The 12,363-nt window shown below is 41.5% G+C and overlaps 1 protein-coding gene across 1 annotated transcript in view; it reads right to left on the reverse strand.

Annotated features, from left to right (window-relative positions):
* Positions 1-12,363, reverse strand: part of LOC149790708 (innexin unc-9-like) — a 73,173-nt gene that overhangs the window by 3,706 nt on the left and 57,104 nt on the right. The window lies entirely within an intron of this gene.

A 12,363-nucleotide genomic window follows, 5' to 3' on the forward strand; every position in this document is an offset into this window, starting at 1 on the left:
TTGCTCAAACAGCAAATACGCTTTTACCAGATACTCAGCCATGCCTGATATACCTGGGTAGTCGATATATGTCAGCACAAGAATGTCAGTACACCCGCATATCGAAGCTTTGAGGGGAAAATAGCAGGTTGGAGAACCTAGCTACTACAATACATTATAGCCGCTTATATTATTTTGTTGACAATATCTAGGATCGTACGACGGTTATAGGAATTAGATACAAGACGACAGAGTACAAATGGTATTCAACCAATTCAATTGAAAACGTTTACTATCATATTAAAATTACAGAAATAAAACATAAAAAGGAACCCGTCGTAAATAACACTGTTACAATATATGATACATTTGGGGGAGAGGGGTAGGCGGGACATTCATGCTGCATAAATAAAATATGTAAAATTTAGCATTTCTCATATCTAGTAGTTAAATTATACAATTTTTTAAATTTTTTTTTATCATTTTGGGAAATATCCTCAGAACAGTGTATTTGTTTTATGATATGTTATATTTAAAATGATTGCGTTGTTTCTTGGATCAGTAGAGAAATACAATTGCTGACAAGGGGAGCGATGCAATTGTAAGTACAGGGAAACATTCAAACTAGAGAACTTGCGGAGGAGGGGAATATAGAAACTGCAGAGCTGTCGAATGGAATAGTCAAACTAGAGAACATGTAGAAGAAGCGAACATTCAAACTTAAGAACTTGCAGAAAGGACAATTTAAATGCTTTCATGTTTCAAAAAATACCATTATGTACAAATTTTGTGTAAAGGAGATAGTTGATTTATACGTTTGCCTTAAATCTTAACATACTGTGTATCAGTCCTCGCATAAACTAACTTTGCCAAACAATTGTTCGCTTTGGTCCGAAATGCTAGACAACATATTTATTTACTAACAACGTATACCATTTCTATTAGTTTTGGGTATACAACAGGCAAAACTAAATATGTACCAGTCATAACAGTTCACAAACATCGAGACATGATGACCAAAGCTTGTGAGTACAGTTTAGATGTCATTTTGCTTTCACCCCACCCCCATTTTTAATTGTCAAATTAAAAATTGCGCTCCCATCCGTTTACTTAACGTATTATGTTGAATAATAATACAATATGACATATACGCTTCTCAAATATACAAATTTCGTTAGATAATATCATCCAAAATAAAATAAATAAACAAATAAATAAATAAATAAATAAATAAATAAATAAATAAATAAATAAATAAATAAGAGCAAAAGGTTTCACAAGATGCTTTCTCTTCTTTCACAAACATAACGAGACCAGTGATTTACCAGGAACAAACTCTCTGAAACTACTGGTAGGATTAGATTTTGAAAAATCCGAACGTTTAGAATGTACAGAATGAATTCCAGTTTGAATAAGCCGATGTGCCAATAGTTTTGAATGTGCTGATTTACAATAGTCTGGATGCATCAAAATGATATAATCCAGAATGTCTTCCAATGAATTCAAAACAATTATAAAATAGTGATTTGAGTACTTTGTATTTACAAATATAAATTAAATAAATGCGTCAGATAAAATTATATCTGAACACACCAGGAAATATTTGCGCAGACTGAACATGAAATAGAAATGAAGAATTATTAACCTCTGTATATATATACAAGTCCGATTAAAGAACATCTTACGATCGTAATAAATCAAACTTGAGGAATAACTACAAGCGAAGGATTACCAATCAGTGACAGGTAACATACTAGTTTAACTAGTATTTGTTACCAAACATTATTGTATTTTTGCACCCTATAGGGACTTAATCCTTTTCTGAGTAACTGGTGAGTGGTTAAGCACAGCTCACGGTAGCATTGACATTGTTAACCGCCGTTCTCATTAAATATTTTGCAATTTTTGTTACACAGTAATTAAATAGTAGTGTGAGACCTCACTTCATTACATACAATAAGTGATCAGTATTCAAATGCTCAAATACAATGTATCAGGAAAAGCAAATTGGGACCTGGGGTGTGCATACGCAACCAACTGGATCAAAGATGAGCACATACTTTCATACTAGAGTAGAAGACCGTATGCTCCTTGCTTTCCACCCCCACCCCCGGGGTGTCAGATCTTAGACTTCGGAAACGACATAGTTGCACCGAGACAGTCGGAAATACTCACAGCTCTAAATGTAGCTGGATTAGATCTGGGAAAAACTGAGAAGTTACAAAATGCCGGATTCAATAAATATATTTTGTACCCAAAACAAATAGATAAACCTTTCTTGGACACTCCGACACTCGAAGTGCAAGGAAAACAAGCGATGATAATGACAGCGGAGCCATTTGCTAGAGGGATAGAGGCCAGAACGGTAGAGGTTTTTGTATCTGGCCTCCCTCTTGAAATAAACACTTGTGAACTTGTTACCAAAATAAAAGGGAAACTTAAAACTTAGATTAGGTACTCCAAAATGGCTACAATATGGGGATTTGGGGGAATAAAATCTGGGGTTAGGATAGTTTCGGTGGGCAAAGAAGATGCCAAAAAGATTCCGACATTCTTTGATGTGATGGGATTCAGGCTTAAGAGCTGGTATCGGGGCAGTGAATGGGATAGGAAATGCCCAAAATGTGGTAAAACAGGGCATAGCCCTAAAGATTGCACAAACCCGCCTGCAACATCCACTTACGCCAGCATAGCGGCAATGAACCCACAAAACCAAAGTCATGAACGACGACATAGAAACACAGATAGGAAAATGCATTGAAGAAATTAGAACGGACAGTGAAAGAGCAGATGAAAACAATGAAATGGAAGCAGAGAAAGAGAGGGTGGAACCAAAAAATAAGATCACATTATCAAACCATGATCTAACAGAAATTGGGAAAGACAACTGTCAAATAACTCCTGAATCGGAAAATATACTGAGCCCCAGTAGAACGGGCAAATTTCCAACACCATTTAAACAGGGGCAGATATTCTTAACAAACATGTGTTCTTCACTACAAGAAGAAGGGAACAAATTAGAAAAGGGGGTAGAGGAGATAGAAGGGAGAAATTTAGACATGTCAGGGCTACAACCCTTGACCTCCACGCCTATGCACAAGACAAAACATAAAAAGGAAGGATTTATCTGGGTCCAGCTCGTCACAGGAGAGTGTCATAAATGAGACAGAAAATGACACCCCCCATACTGCACATGACAAGAATAAAGCAAAGATCATGACAATGAAAAAACTAAGACAAAACCAAGAGAACGACATTGAGACAGAAAGTGAGCTGGAAATGACAAATGACAGTAACGAGGAGAGCGAAGACGGGGGGTGGGGGTGGGGTGGGGTGGGGGTGGGGAGAGAGAGAGAGAGAGAGAGAGAGAGAGAACTGTACGGAATACGATACAGGTACGGAATACCAGAGCGACACCAGGCAAACGAAGGACATGGAAACGGAAATAGAAGCAGAAAATACAACAAACATAACATCAATGGACAAAACCGAAAGTATCACGACTGAAAAAGAAATACGAAAAGAAAGTATGTTGGGGGGGGGGGGATGCAGTGCCCCTTAAAGAAAAAGAAACTATTATTAAATATAATATTACACCTGACAAATAAACAATACAATAAAATAATAGAGATATAACGATAATGCGGCAACCTGGAAGAAAGAGGAAAAATGGAAGGAAAGAACTTCGGTATAGCCGAAATTAGGGATAATAAAGAAACTAGAGAAGAAAAGGAAATCCTTGATAGTAGTGAAGTGGGGCACATTAGCGTCAATGGGAATTAGCATTACAGAGACCCCTGGGTCAGATTAGCGTCAAAGGAAAATTAACATGGAGAAAAATCGTGGGTCAGATTAGCGTCAATGGGAAATTAACATGGAGAAAAAATCGTGGGACAGTTTAGCGTCAAGGGAAATTATACAGGGTGGGACTTTATAGCGTCAAGGGAAACTGAACATGGGATTTTTTTTTTTACAAAAAGTTTTTTTAAATTTAAATATAAATTTAAATTTAAAAAAGGGTAGGCAATTGAAAGGCTATCTCTTTTCGAGAAATATGGCTGGCCCTGAAAAGGGCCTTTGGGTTTATGTTAATGTATTCATTAACATAAAGGGCACCGCATTGGTCTTCTTCTTGTCCTTAGGCTGCGTCTTACTGTTGGTCCGTACATCAGCACTCTTTTCAGGCATCCTTGTCTTTCAACGTAGATCCTACGTATCCACAGGCTGGTGTTTGTCCTGTGGACAACGGTCCACTTGGATCGGACATACATGAGCATGTCCCTCCTGAACATCATGGAAGACACAAGGGTGGATGACTCAACTGTAGTCCACATCTTGAAGCGACGAGAACAGGTGAATCAATGCAGTGAACTGCGCTTATTTATAGGTAGAGGAAGGATTGAAACGGATTGAGTTCATTCACCAATCCGAACACGCGTTACAAAATTCAGTCAGCTCGCATCCAATCCGAAGAGAGCAGTCTGTGACGTCATGTGGTCTATATAGATTCGCTAGCGCCTGTGTGCAGTCAATCTGTGCGACAGTGATTGAACATGACGGAAACTCAGAAAACGATCCATTGGGGTGCACCAACAGGGGAGACCGCCCAAGGGAACCCGGACTTTTTTTCAGAAGAGGTGAATTGGGATTTTGTGGATTTTCTCTCCTCGCAAGAATTTGTTCCGGAACCTTCGTTACCTTCTTCATTACCGCAAGTGGAGAATTTTAGACAGAGACAGAAAGAAGAATTGGAGAAATTTATACAACGACAAAAGGAAGCGGAACAAGCTTTTCTCCTACAGCAACAGCAGCAAGAAGAAGAGGTAAGAAAAAAACAACAGCAAGAAGAAGTAGCAGCAAAGAAACAAGAGGGTGAAAATCAAACGGTCACGGTACTGTTGGACATTTTAGCGGAGTTAAGAAGTCTGAAACAAATGTATCAGACTTCTTTATTACGACCGAAGAGAATACGACCTTCCCGAGCTAAACACGTCAACCCTGTGACTAAACCTACCGTACCACCCTTAGTGATTTCAACCCAATCATTATCATCATCAACATTACGCAGTCCAGAAGTAGGCCTTGGCCGTGGCAAAGGCTTAAGGCAGTTAAAGTTGATTGCTTAAACTCACCCCTACACCATAAAGAAAAAAGGCCCTTTTCAGGACCACCCACATTTCTCGAAAAGAAATACAATTTCAATTTGCCAATAACTCAAAAAAACCAACCCATTTTACCCTTATAGTACGTGTCTTTTTGTATGAGTGAGTGAGTGTAGCTTCTTATTTTAAAATCAAAACTCAAAGACACTTACCTTGTATCATTAATTTATTCTTTTATCCATTTTTTTACAATCCAATTCACAATTCACAACACAACACTTTAATAAAAAGTTCATTGACTTCTTCTGTCTCCTTGTTTAGTCTCTCTGTTTTTTAAATTTCTTCACCGTCTTTTCCTCATTTTCTTCCCTTCTTCTTTTCTTCTTCTCCTGTTTCTTTGCCTCTTGTAAATAGAATTGTCTTCTTTCTTCCTCTTCTTCCTCTGAAGAATCCCTCTCTTCTTCCGAAGAATCCCTCTCTTCTTCTGAAGAATCCCTCTGTTCTTCTGACTCCTCTTGTTTCTTTTCTGGGCAATCTGGAGACCAATGTCCTTTTTCTTGACAATAATAACAGGTATCTTGACTTTTGTCTTTTTTAGTTCCTGTTTTTGTTCTTTTTTGACGGTCTGGACACTCTGAAGACCAATGCCCTTTCTTCTGACAGATATAGCAAGTATCTTGACTTTTATCTCGAAAGGAAGGAGAGTAGTCCGTAGGCTGGTCTGAAGAGAATTTTCTAATGACCCCTCGCAAAGCTCTGACGAAACGTTCCATCTGGGTAGTCTCTTCCATCGTTGTGCTCGGCTTGAGAGTGAAATGAATAGTGAAAGAACAAGACACACACCCTTTTTATATACGCTGGTCTGCCATGACTATAAATTAGTCTATGGTGTTTAAACTTGAGTCATTTGACGTTTTTCACTCAAGATGAAAAGATCCTATTCATTGGAGAAGAAAGAAGAAGAAGAAAGTAAGAGGCAGAAACGTGATCTATCGCCTCGAACCAGGGCTGAAATCTTGGCACAAATTCATGCCAGTGATTTTGAAGAGGACATGAGTGAACCAGAATTTGAAACCTCTAAACCAAGTTCACCACCCTTAGTCAACCCTGAAAAATACTATTCCATTCGAGAGACGGAAAAGCGCTCCTCTAGAAAATTTAGAACCACGGCTTACAAATACACGGTGAAGTTTAAAGATTTCAAGGCTGAAGTGCCGTTAGAGAAAGCAGAAGTGTTCATCACTGGGGTGTGGGATTCTTTGCTCACTGCACTCAAGCGACAATGTCAACCCAAAGAAGACGATCGCTTGAGACTTTCCATACAACACGACGGTTTGAAATCCCCTGTTTGGATCGAGTTTAGCACCCCTGCAGAATTGACCGCTTCCAAAGTCATGGACAAGATTCAACACGTACAACAATCTAATGACCAGTTTGACATCACCGATGGTAAAGCCACACTGGACATGACCCACGTCTCTCCTCCTCAAGGGACTGGACGCAAAAAGATGTTATTGGTGGACGACCTTCGCAACACCAAAAAGAGTCTCGTCCGAATTCACAACCCTCATGACCAGATGTGTTTAGCCCGTGCCATCGTGGTGGGACGAACCTATGACAACAAGAACGACACGGCAGAATGGAAAAGAACCTGGAAAACTATTCAACAATCGGACCGAGCCAAACAACGAAACGAAGCAGAACTCCTGTTGCAACAAGCTGGCCTGTCCAAAGACACACCCTGTGGCATTCCTGAGATGCAGAAATTGCAAGATGTCCTAGCTCCACGCTACACCTTGAAAGTGCACCCTCAAGAAATGCGCGGACCTCTGTTGTTTCGAGGGAAAAACTTTAAGGACGGAAAATACATTCATGTTTATTATCACGATGAACATTTCGATACCATTACCACTATCACCGGATTCCTGGGATATGCTTATTATTGTGAGAAATGTGATTATGGTTATAACAATCGAGAGCAACACAAGCATTGTGGATGGAAATGCCCAGGATGTTTGGCCTCTCCACCCTGTCTGAGCGAAGAACCAGTGCCTTGTTCGACTTGTCTGTGCACGTTTGTCAGCCCTACCTGTTACCAACAACATTTGAAAACACAAGGTTCACAGAAGAAATGTGTTTGTCAACTCCTGAGATTGTGCCCTACGTGTGGACAATGCATACTTACCAACAATGCCAAGGCACACGTATGTCGAGGAAAGAAAAAATGTCACATTTGTCACCACATCGTGGATTTGGAACACCAATGCTACGTGCAAAAATACCAACCCTCACCAGAGAAAGAGGACGGTCACAAGAAGAAAAGCAATTTCATCTTTTTCGATTTCGAATGCATGCAAGAGACCGGCATTCACATTCCTAATTTCTGCGTGGCTCATCGAGCGTGCGAGAAGTGCATTCAAGAACCTATCTTCAGTCATTGCCCTCACTGCAGCAAAATTCCTGGAGGGAGTGAAAAAATCTTTCGAGGACCGAACACGTTAGCCGATTTTGCCCAATGGGTCTTAGATCCCATCGACAAGACGTGGAGCCAAGAGGACATCGAACATTACGGAGATTGTCATTCTCATGCCACGGTGATGGCTCACAATTTCTCCGGATACGATGGACAGTTTCTTCTCAGATACTATACGGAACATGGCACCGAACGTCCTAAAGTGACTTTGAACGGAGCCAAAATCATTTTCATGCAAGTGGGACAAGTGCAGTTTAAAGATTCGATGAGCTATCTGGCCATGCCTTTGAGTCGAATGCCTAACACGTTTGGAATGACAGAAATGGCTAAAGGGTACTTTCCACACTTTTTCAATACGGAAGCCAATCAACACGCCGTTCTACCCCATTTGCCTGAGGCTCACTATTACGACCCCGACAACATGCGTACCGAACAACGAGAAGCTTTCTACGCTTGGTACCAGGCTCACGCCTCCGACCCTTTCGACTTTCAGGAAGAAATGCTAAAGTATTGTCGTTCCGACGTGGACATTTTACGGCGTTGCTGTGGAAAATTTCGAGAACTGTTCATGGAACACGGAGGGGTCGATCCTTTGAAAGAAGCTTGCACCATTGCCAAAGCGTGTTCCTTAGTGTATCGACAACGATTCATGCCTGAAAACACTGTGGCTGTCATCAGTCCTCAAACGACCCACTATGTCAAACGTCAATACTCGGTCAAAGCCCTACGCTGGTTACATTACTTGTGCGACAAGGAAGACAAGTGGGTTCAGCATGCCCGCAACGGAGGGGGCGAAAAGACCATCGGAACGTATTCGGTCGATGGCTGGGACTTAGAAAACCCCAAGATCGTGTACGAGTTTAATGGTTGCTTATTTCACGGATGTCCCGTCTGTTACCCTGACCGTAGCACTAAAAATCAGTTTTTGCAACGAACCATGGAAGACTTGTACCAGGACACTTGTCAGCGTCGCCTAAAGTTAGAACAGGAAGGATACCAAGTGGTGGAAATGTGGGAACACGAGTACGATCACCGTATGAAAACCGATCCCGAGTTTAAACGCCTCGTGGAAAGTTACCAGTTCATGGACCCGCTGAACCCGAGGGATAGTTTGTACGGAGGAAGGACCAATGCCACCTGTTTGCTGTACCAAGCCGAAGAAGAGAAAGGAGAAGAAATCAAATACTTGGACGTGTGTTCGCTGTATCCCTACGTGTGCAAATATTGTCGCTTTCCTGTAGGGCACCCACAATTGCGGACGGAACACATCGACCTTAAAAACATTCGACAATACGAAGGCTTGATCAAGTGCAAAGTTTTGCCTCCCACGAACCTATACCATCCCGTGTTACCTCACCATTGTCAAGGCAAACTGATGTTTCCCTTGTGCCGTACTTGCGCCGAAACGTGCAACCAAGACCAACCTTGTCAGCACAGCCAGGAAGAACGTGCCTTGACGGGAACCTGGGTCAGCGTAGAATTGTTCAAAGGTCTGGACATGGGATACCAACTGTTAGAAGTGTACGATATTTGCCACTTTCCCAAGACACAACAATACCACAAGGGTGATCCCAGTCAGAAAGGCATTTTCGCCGACTACGTGGATGCCTTTTTGAAACTGAAACAAGAAGCCAGTGGCTATCCTTCCTGGTGTCACACTCCCGAAGACCAAATACAATTCAAAGAGAAATACTACGAACAAGAAGGCATCACTTTAGACCACATCGAGAAAAACGAAGGCAGGCGATCGTTTGCCAAAGTGATGTTAAATTGCTTGTGGGGTAAAATGGCACAACGACCGTGTTTACCCAAGACGGAATATTTGACAGAACCTTCCCGCTACTTTCAGATGATTCACGACAAAACCACGTACATGAAACACGTGGACGTCGTTCGAGAGGATTTGATCTTGGTCAATTACGAAAAAGATCTGGACTTTGTACAAGACGACCCTTTTGGAAATGTCATCATTGCGGCTTACGTGACAGCTCATGCTCGCTTAAAATTGTACGAAGCTTTAGAACTGTTAGGGGAACGCGTCCTGTACTTTGACACGGACAGTTGCATTTACATCCATCACCCGATTCAACATCACCCTAACATCGAAGGAGACCGTTTAGGAGCATGGACAGACGAGCATCCCGACGACAAGATTCTAAGTTTCGTCAGTGGTGGTCCCAAAAATTACGGCTACGAATACCGTGACAAACAAGGAGAAGTGCACACGACGTGCAAAGTGAAAGGACTGACTCTGAATTATCGTACCAGTCGAGTGGTCAACTTTGGGGTATTGAAAGAAGCCTTGCAATCGGGAGAGGATGGAAACTTTAAAGTGACCACCTATCAACCGAACAAGATTGTACGTTTACCCACTCATCACATCGTCAGTCGGCCCTTGGAAAAAGTCTATCAAATTGTGTACCAGAAGCGAGTTCGACTTCCCAATCATTTCACCTTACCGTACGGTCACGTCGGTATTGGTCTGTATATAAAAAGGAACCCTAGGCAAGATCGATAGTTCATTGGGACTACCAAGACCGAGCGAACAAGATGAATACTTTGAAAGAGACGTCGTTCCAGTTTGGGGATTGTAAAAAAGTTGTATCTTCCTCTAGTGTGACTAATACTGGATGGATAAGACCCATGCATTGCGACGGAAAATGTCCGGAAGGAAAATGCGATTGTCCATGTGGTTACCATTGTAATTGCGTAACGGAGTTTGCAGACGAGTGCGATTGTGAGCCTTGCGATGTGTACGATGCTGTACCTTGTGACCTGAGCGATGCCGTAAAGCATCATGGGAACTTTAGTGTCCCTACCCCTATCATGGAAAGTGATGCTGTGCGTGTCAAACCTGTGGGATGTGAAAGTGATGCCGCTCGTCCTCTTGGACACTTTACTGGGCTTCGTTTTAAAGGGGAATGTTCACCTTCACGTCTACCCCCCTACGGATGTCATCCAGCCCTGAGCAAACTCCTGTTCATGTCACCCAACCCTCATCGAAACGAACCTGTGAAAAACGAATACTCGTTTCCTGTGCGTTTGTCGGAATACTGCGACTTTGAAAATCGTCTTCAATCGTTCAAAGGAAAATGGCCAAAGTATCTGGGAGGACCGACCCCCGAAGAATTAGCCAGAGCCGGATTTTTCTACTTGGGCGAAGGAGATAAAGTCAAGTGCTTCAGTTGCGGTGTGTCACTTCACCACTGGGAACCGCAAGATTCGGCCTACGTTGAACATGCTCGATGGTCACCGAATTGTCATTACTTACCCTTAGTGGGACCGAGACATTGAAGTAACTTCTTACCATCATCTGTTCATGGATACTTTACAAGAGAACATTCGTGCTTTGCCTGTGGAGTTGAGAGAACGCATTTATCGAGAACTAGTTAAAATACAAGTGAAACGTAAAGAACAATTGCATCCGTTACGTCACCGGTGTTTGAACCACTGGTACCTGAAGGCTATACAAGGATTGATTCAATTGAAAGTGTTCCATCGGACAGACATTGATCAACGATCCTCTAGTTTTAAAAAGGATTAGTTTGGTATGGGCGATTCTACCTACATCATTGTAAACGTACTGCATCGAATTCCAGAGGAAGAGTTAACGAATTACCAACATCTTGAACACAATGTCAACTTGGTGAAAGAGGAAACTTCTGAACGAATTGTAATGTGCAAATTAGTGACTGAACGATTTAAATTCGACACTGAAGTAAAACCATGTCTGTGCAAACAGTACATTTCTTGTGTCAGACCAAAGAGGATTTAGTATGACCTATTCATGGATACTTTGCTAGAGAACATTCGTGCTTTGCCTGTGGAGTTGAGAGAACGCATTTACCGAGAACTGATCAAAATACAAGTGAAACGCAAACTCAAAGTGATTCATCCGTTTTTAAATTATGCTATGTTCCAAAGTACAAGAAGACTGATTATGAGTGGATATTACATTAGGCACAAAGTTAAACGAGGCTATTGGCCACCACCCAACGATTCCAAAAACAGTGTATATACTTATGGATACTTTACAAGAGAACATTTTGGGCTTGCCTGAGGAGTTGAGAGAAAAGATTTACCGAGAGCTGGTGAAAATACAAGTGAAACGTAAAGAACAATTGCATCCGTTACGTCACCAGATCTTTAACCACTGGTACCTGAATGGTATAAGAGAACTGATTCGTCAGAAATTCTTTCAATGGTCAGACATTGTTCAAAACTTTGAGGTCGCTAATGATCGACATGTTCATAATTATGGTTACTTCGAGATTCACCTAGTGCAACGCATTGAGGAAGACAAGTTAAAGGATTACCAACATTTGTTACGTGGAATCTGCTTAGCGGAAGAGGAAACTTCTAAACGAACTCTGACGTTTCGGTTACAGTATGCAAGATTTAGATTCCCTACTGGAGAACGAAGATCTCTGGCTAGAAAGTACGTGTATTGCATCCGAGAAAAAGAGAATATAAAAACAGGCTGCCATGCCACGGTTTATGTCACATGTCATTCAACAGATTCCGTGGAAGGAACTCAATGACCATATTCAAACCGTGGATCATTACCTTCGATTATTACAAGAACTGTATCCATTCAATTTGGGTCGACAAGTGGTGTGTGTCTTAGTGACTTGTTTTCTGGGATTTCGTTTACCAGCCGATTCTTTGTGGACTCTTTACGATCAGTACTTACCACCTCCATGGCCTTAAATGGTCACGAAAAACTCCTTTTGCTCAAAGCCTTGCGTTTTCATCTGGATACTTCTCGACCTCAACAGGAAAAAAAGATTCGTCAACTTTTAGCTACCC

This window comes from Sinohyriopsis cumingii, chromosome 10, assembly GCF_028554795.1.
Source record: "Sinohyriopsis cumingii isolate HCF-2022 chromosome 10, ASM2855479v2, whole genome shotgun sequence".
NCBI lineage: Eukaryota > Metazoa > Mollusca > Bivalvia > Unionida > Unionidae > Sinohyriopsis > Sinohyriopsis cumingii.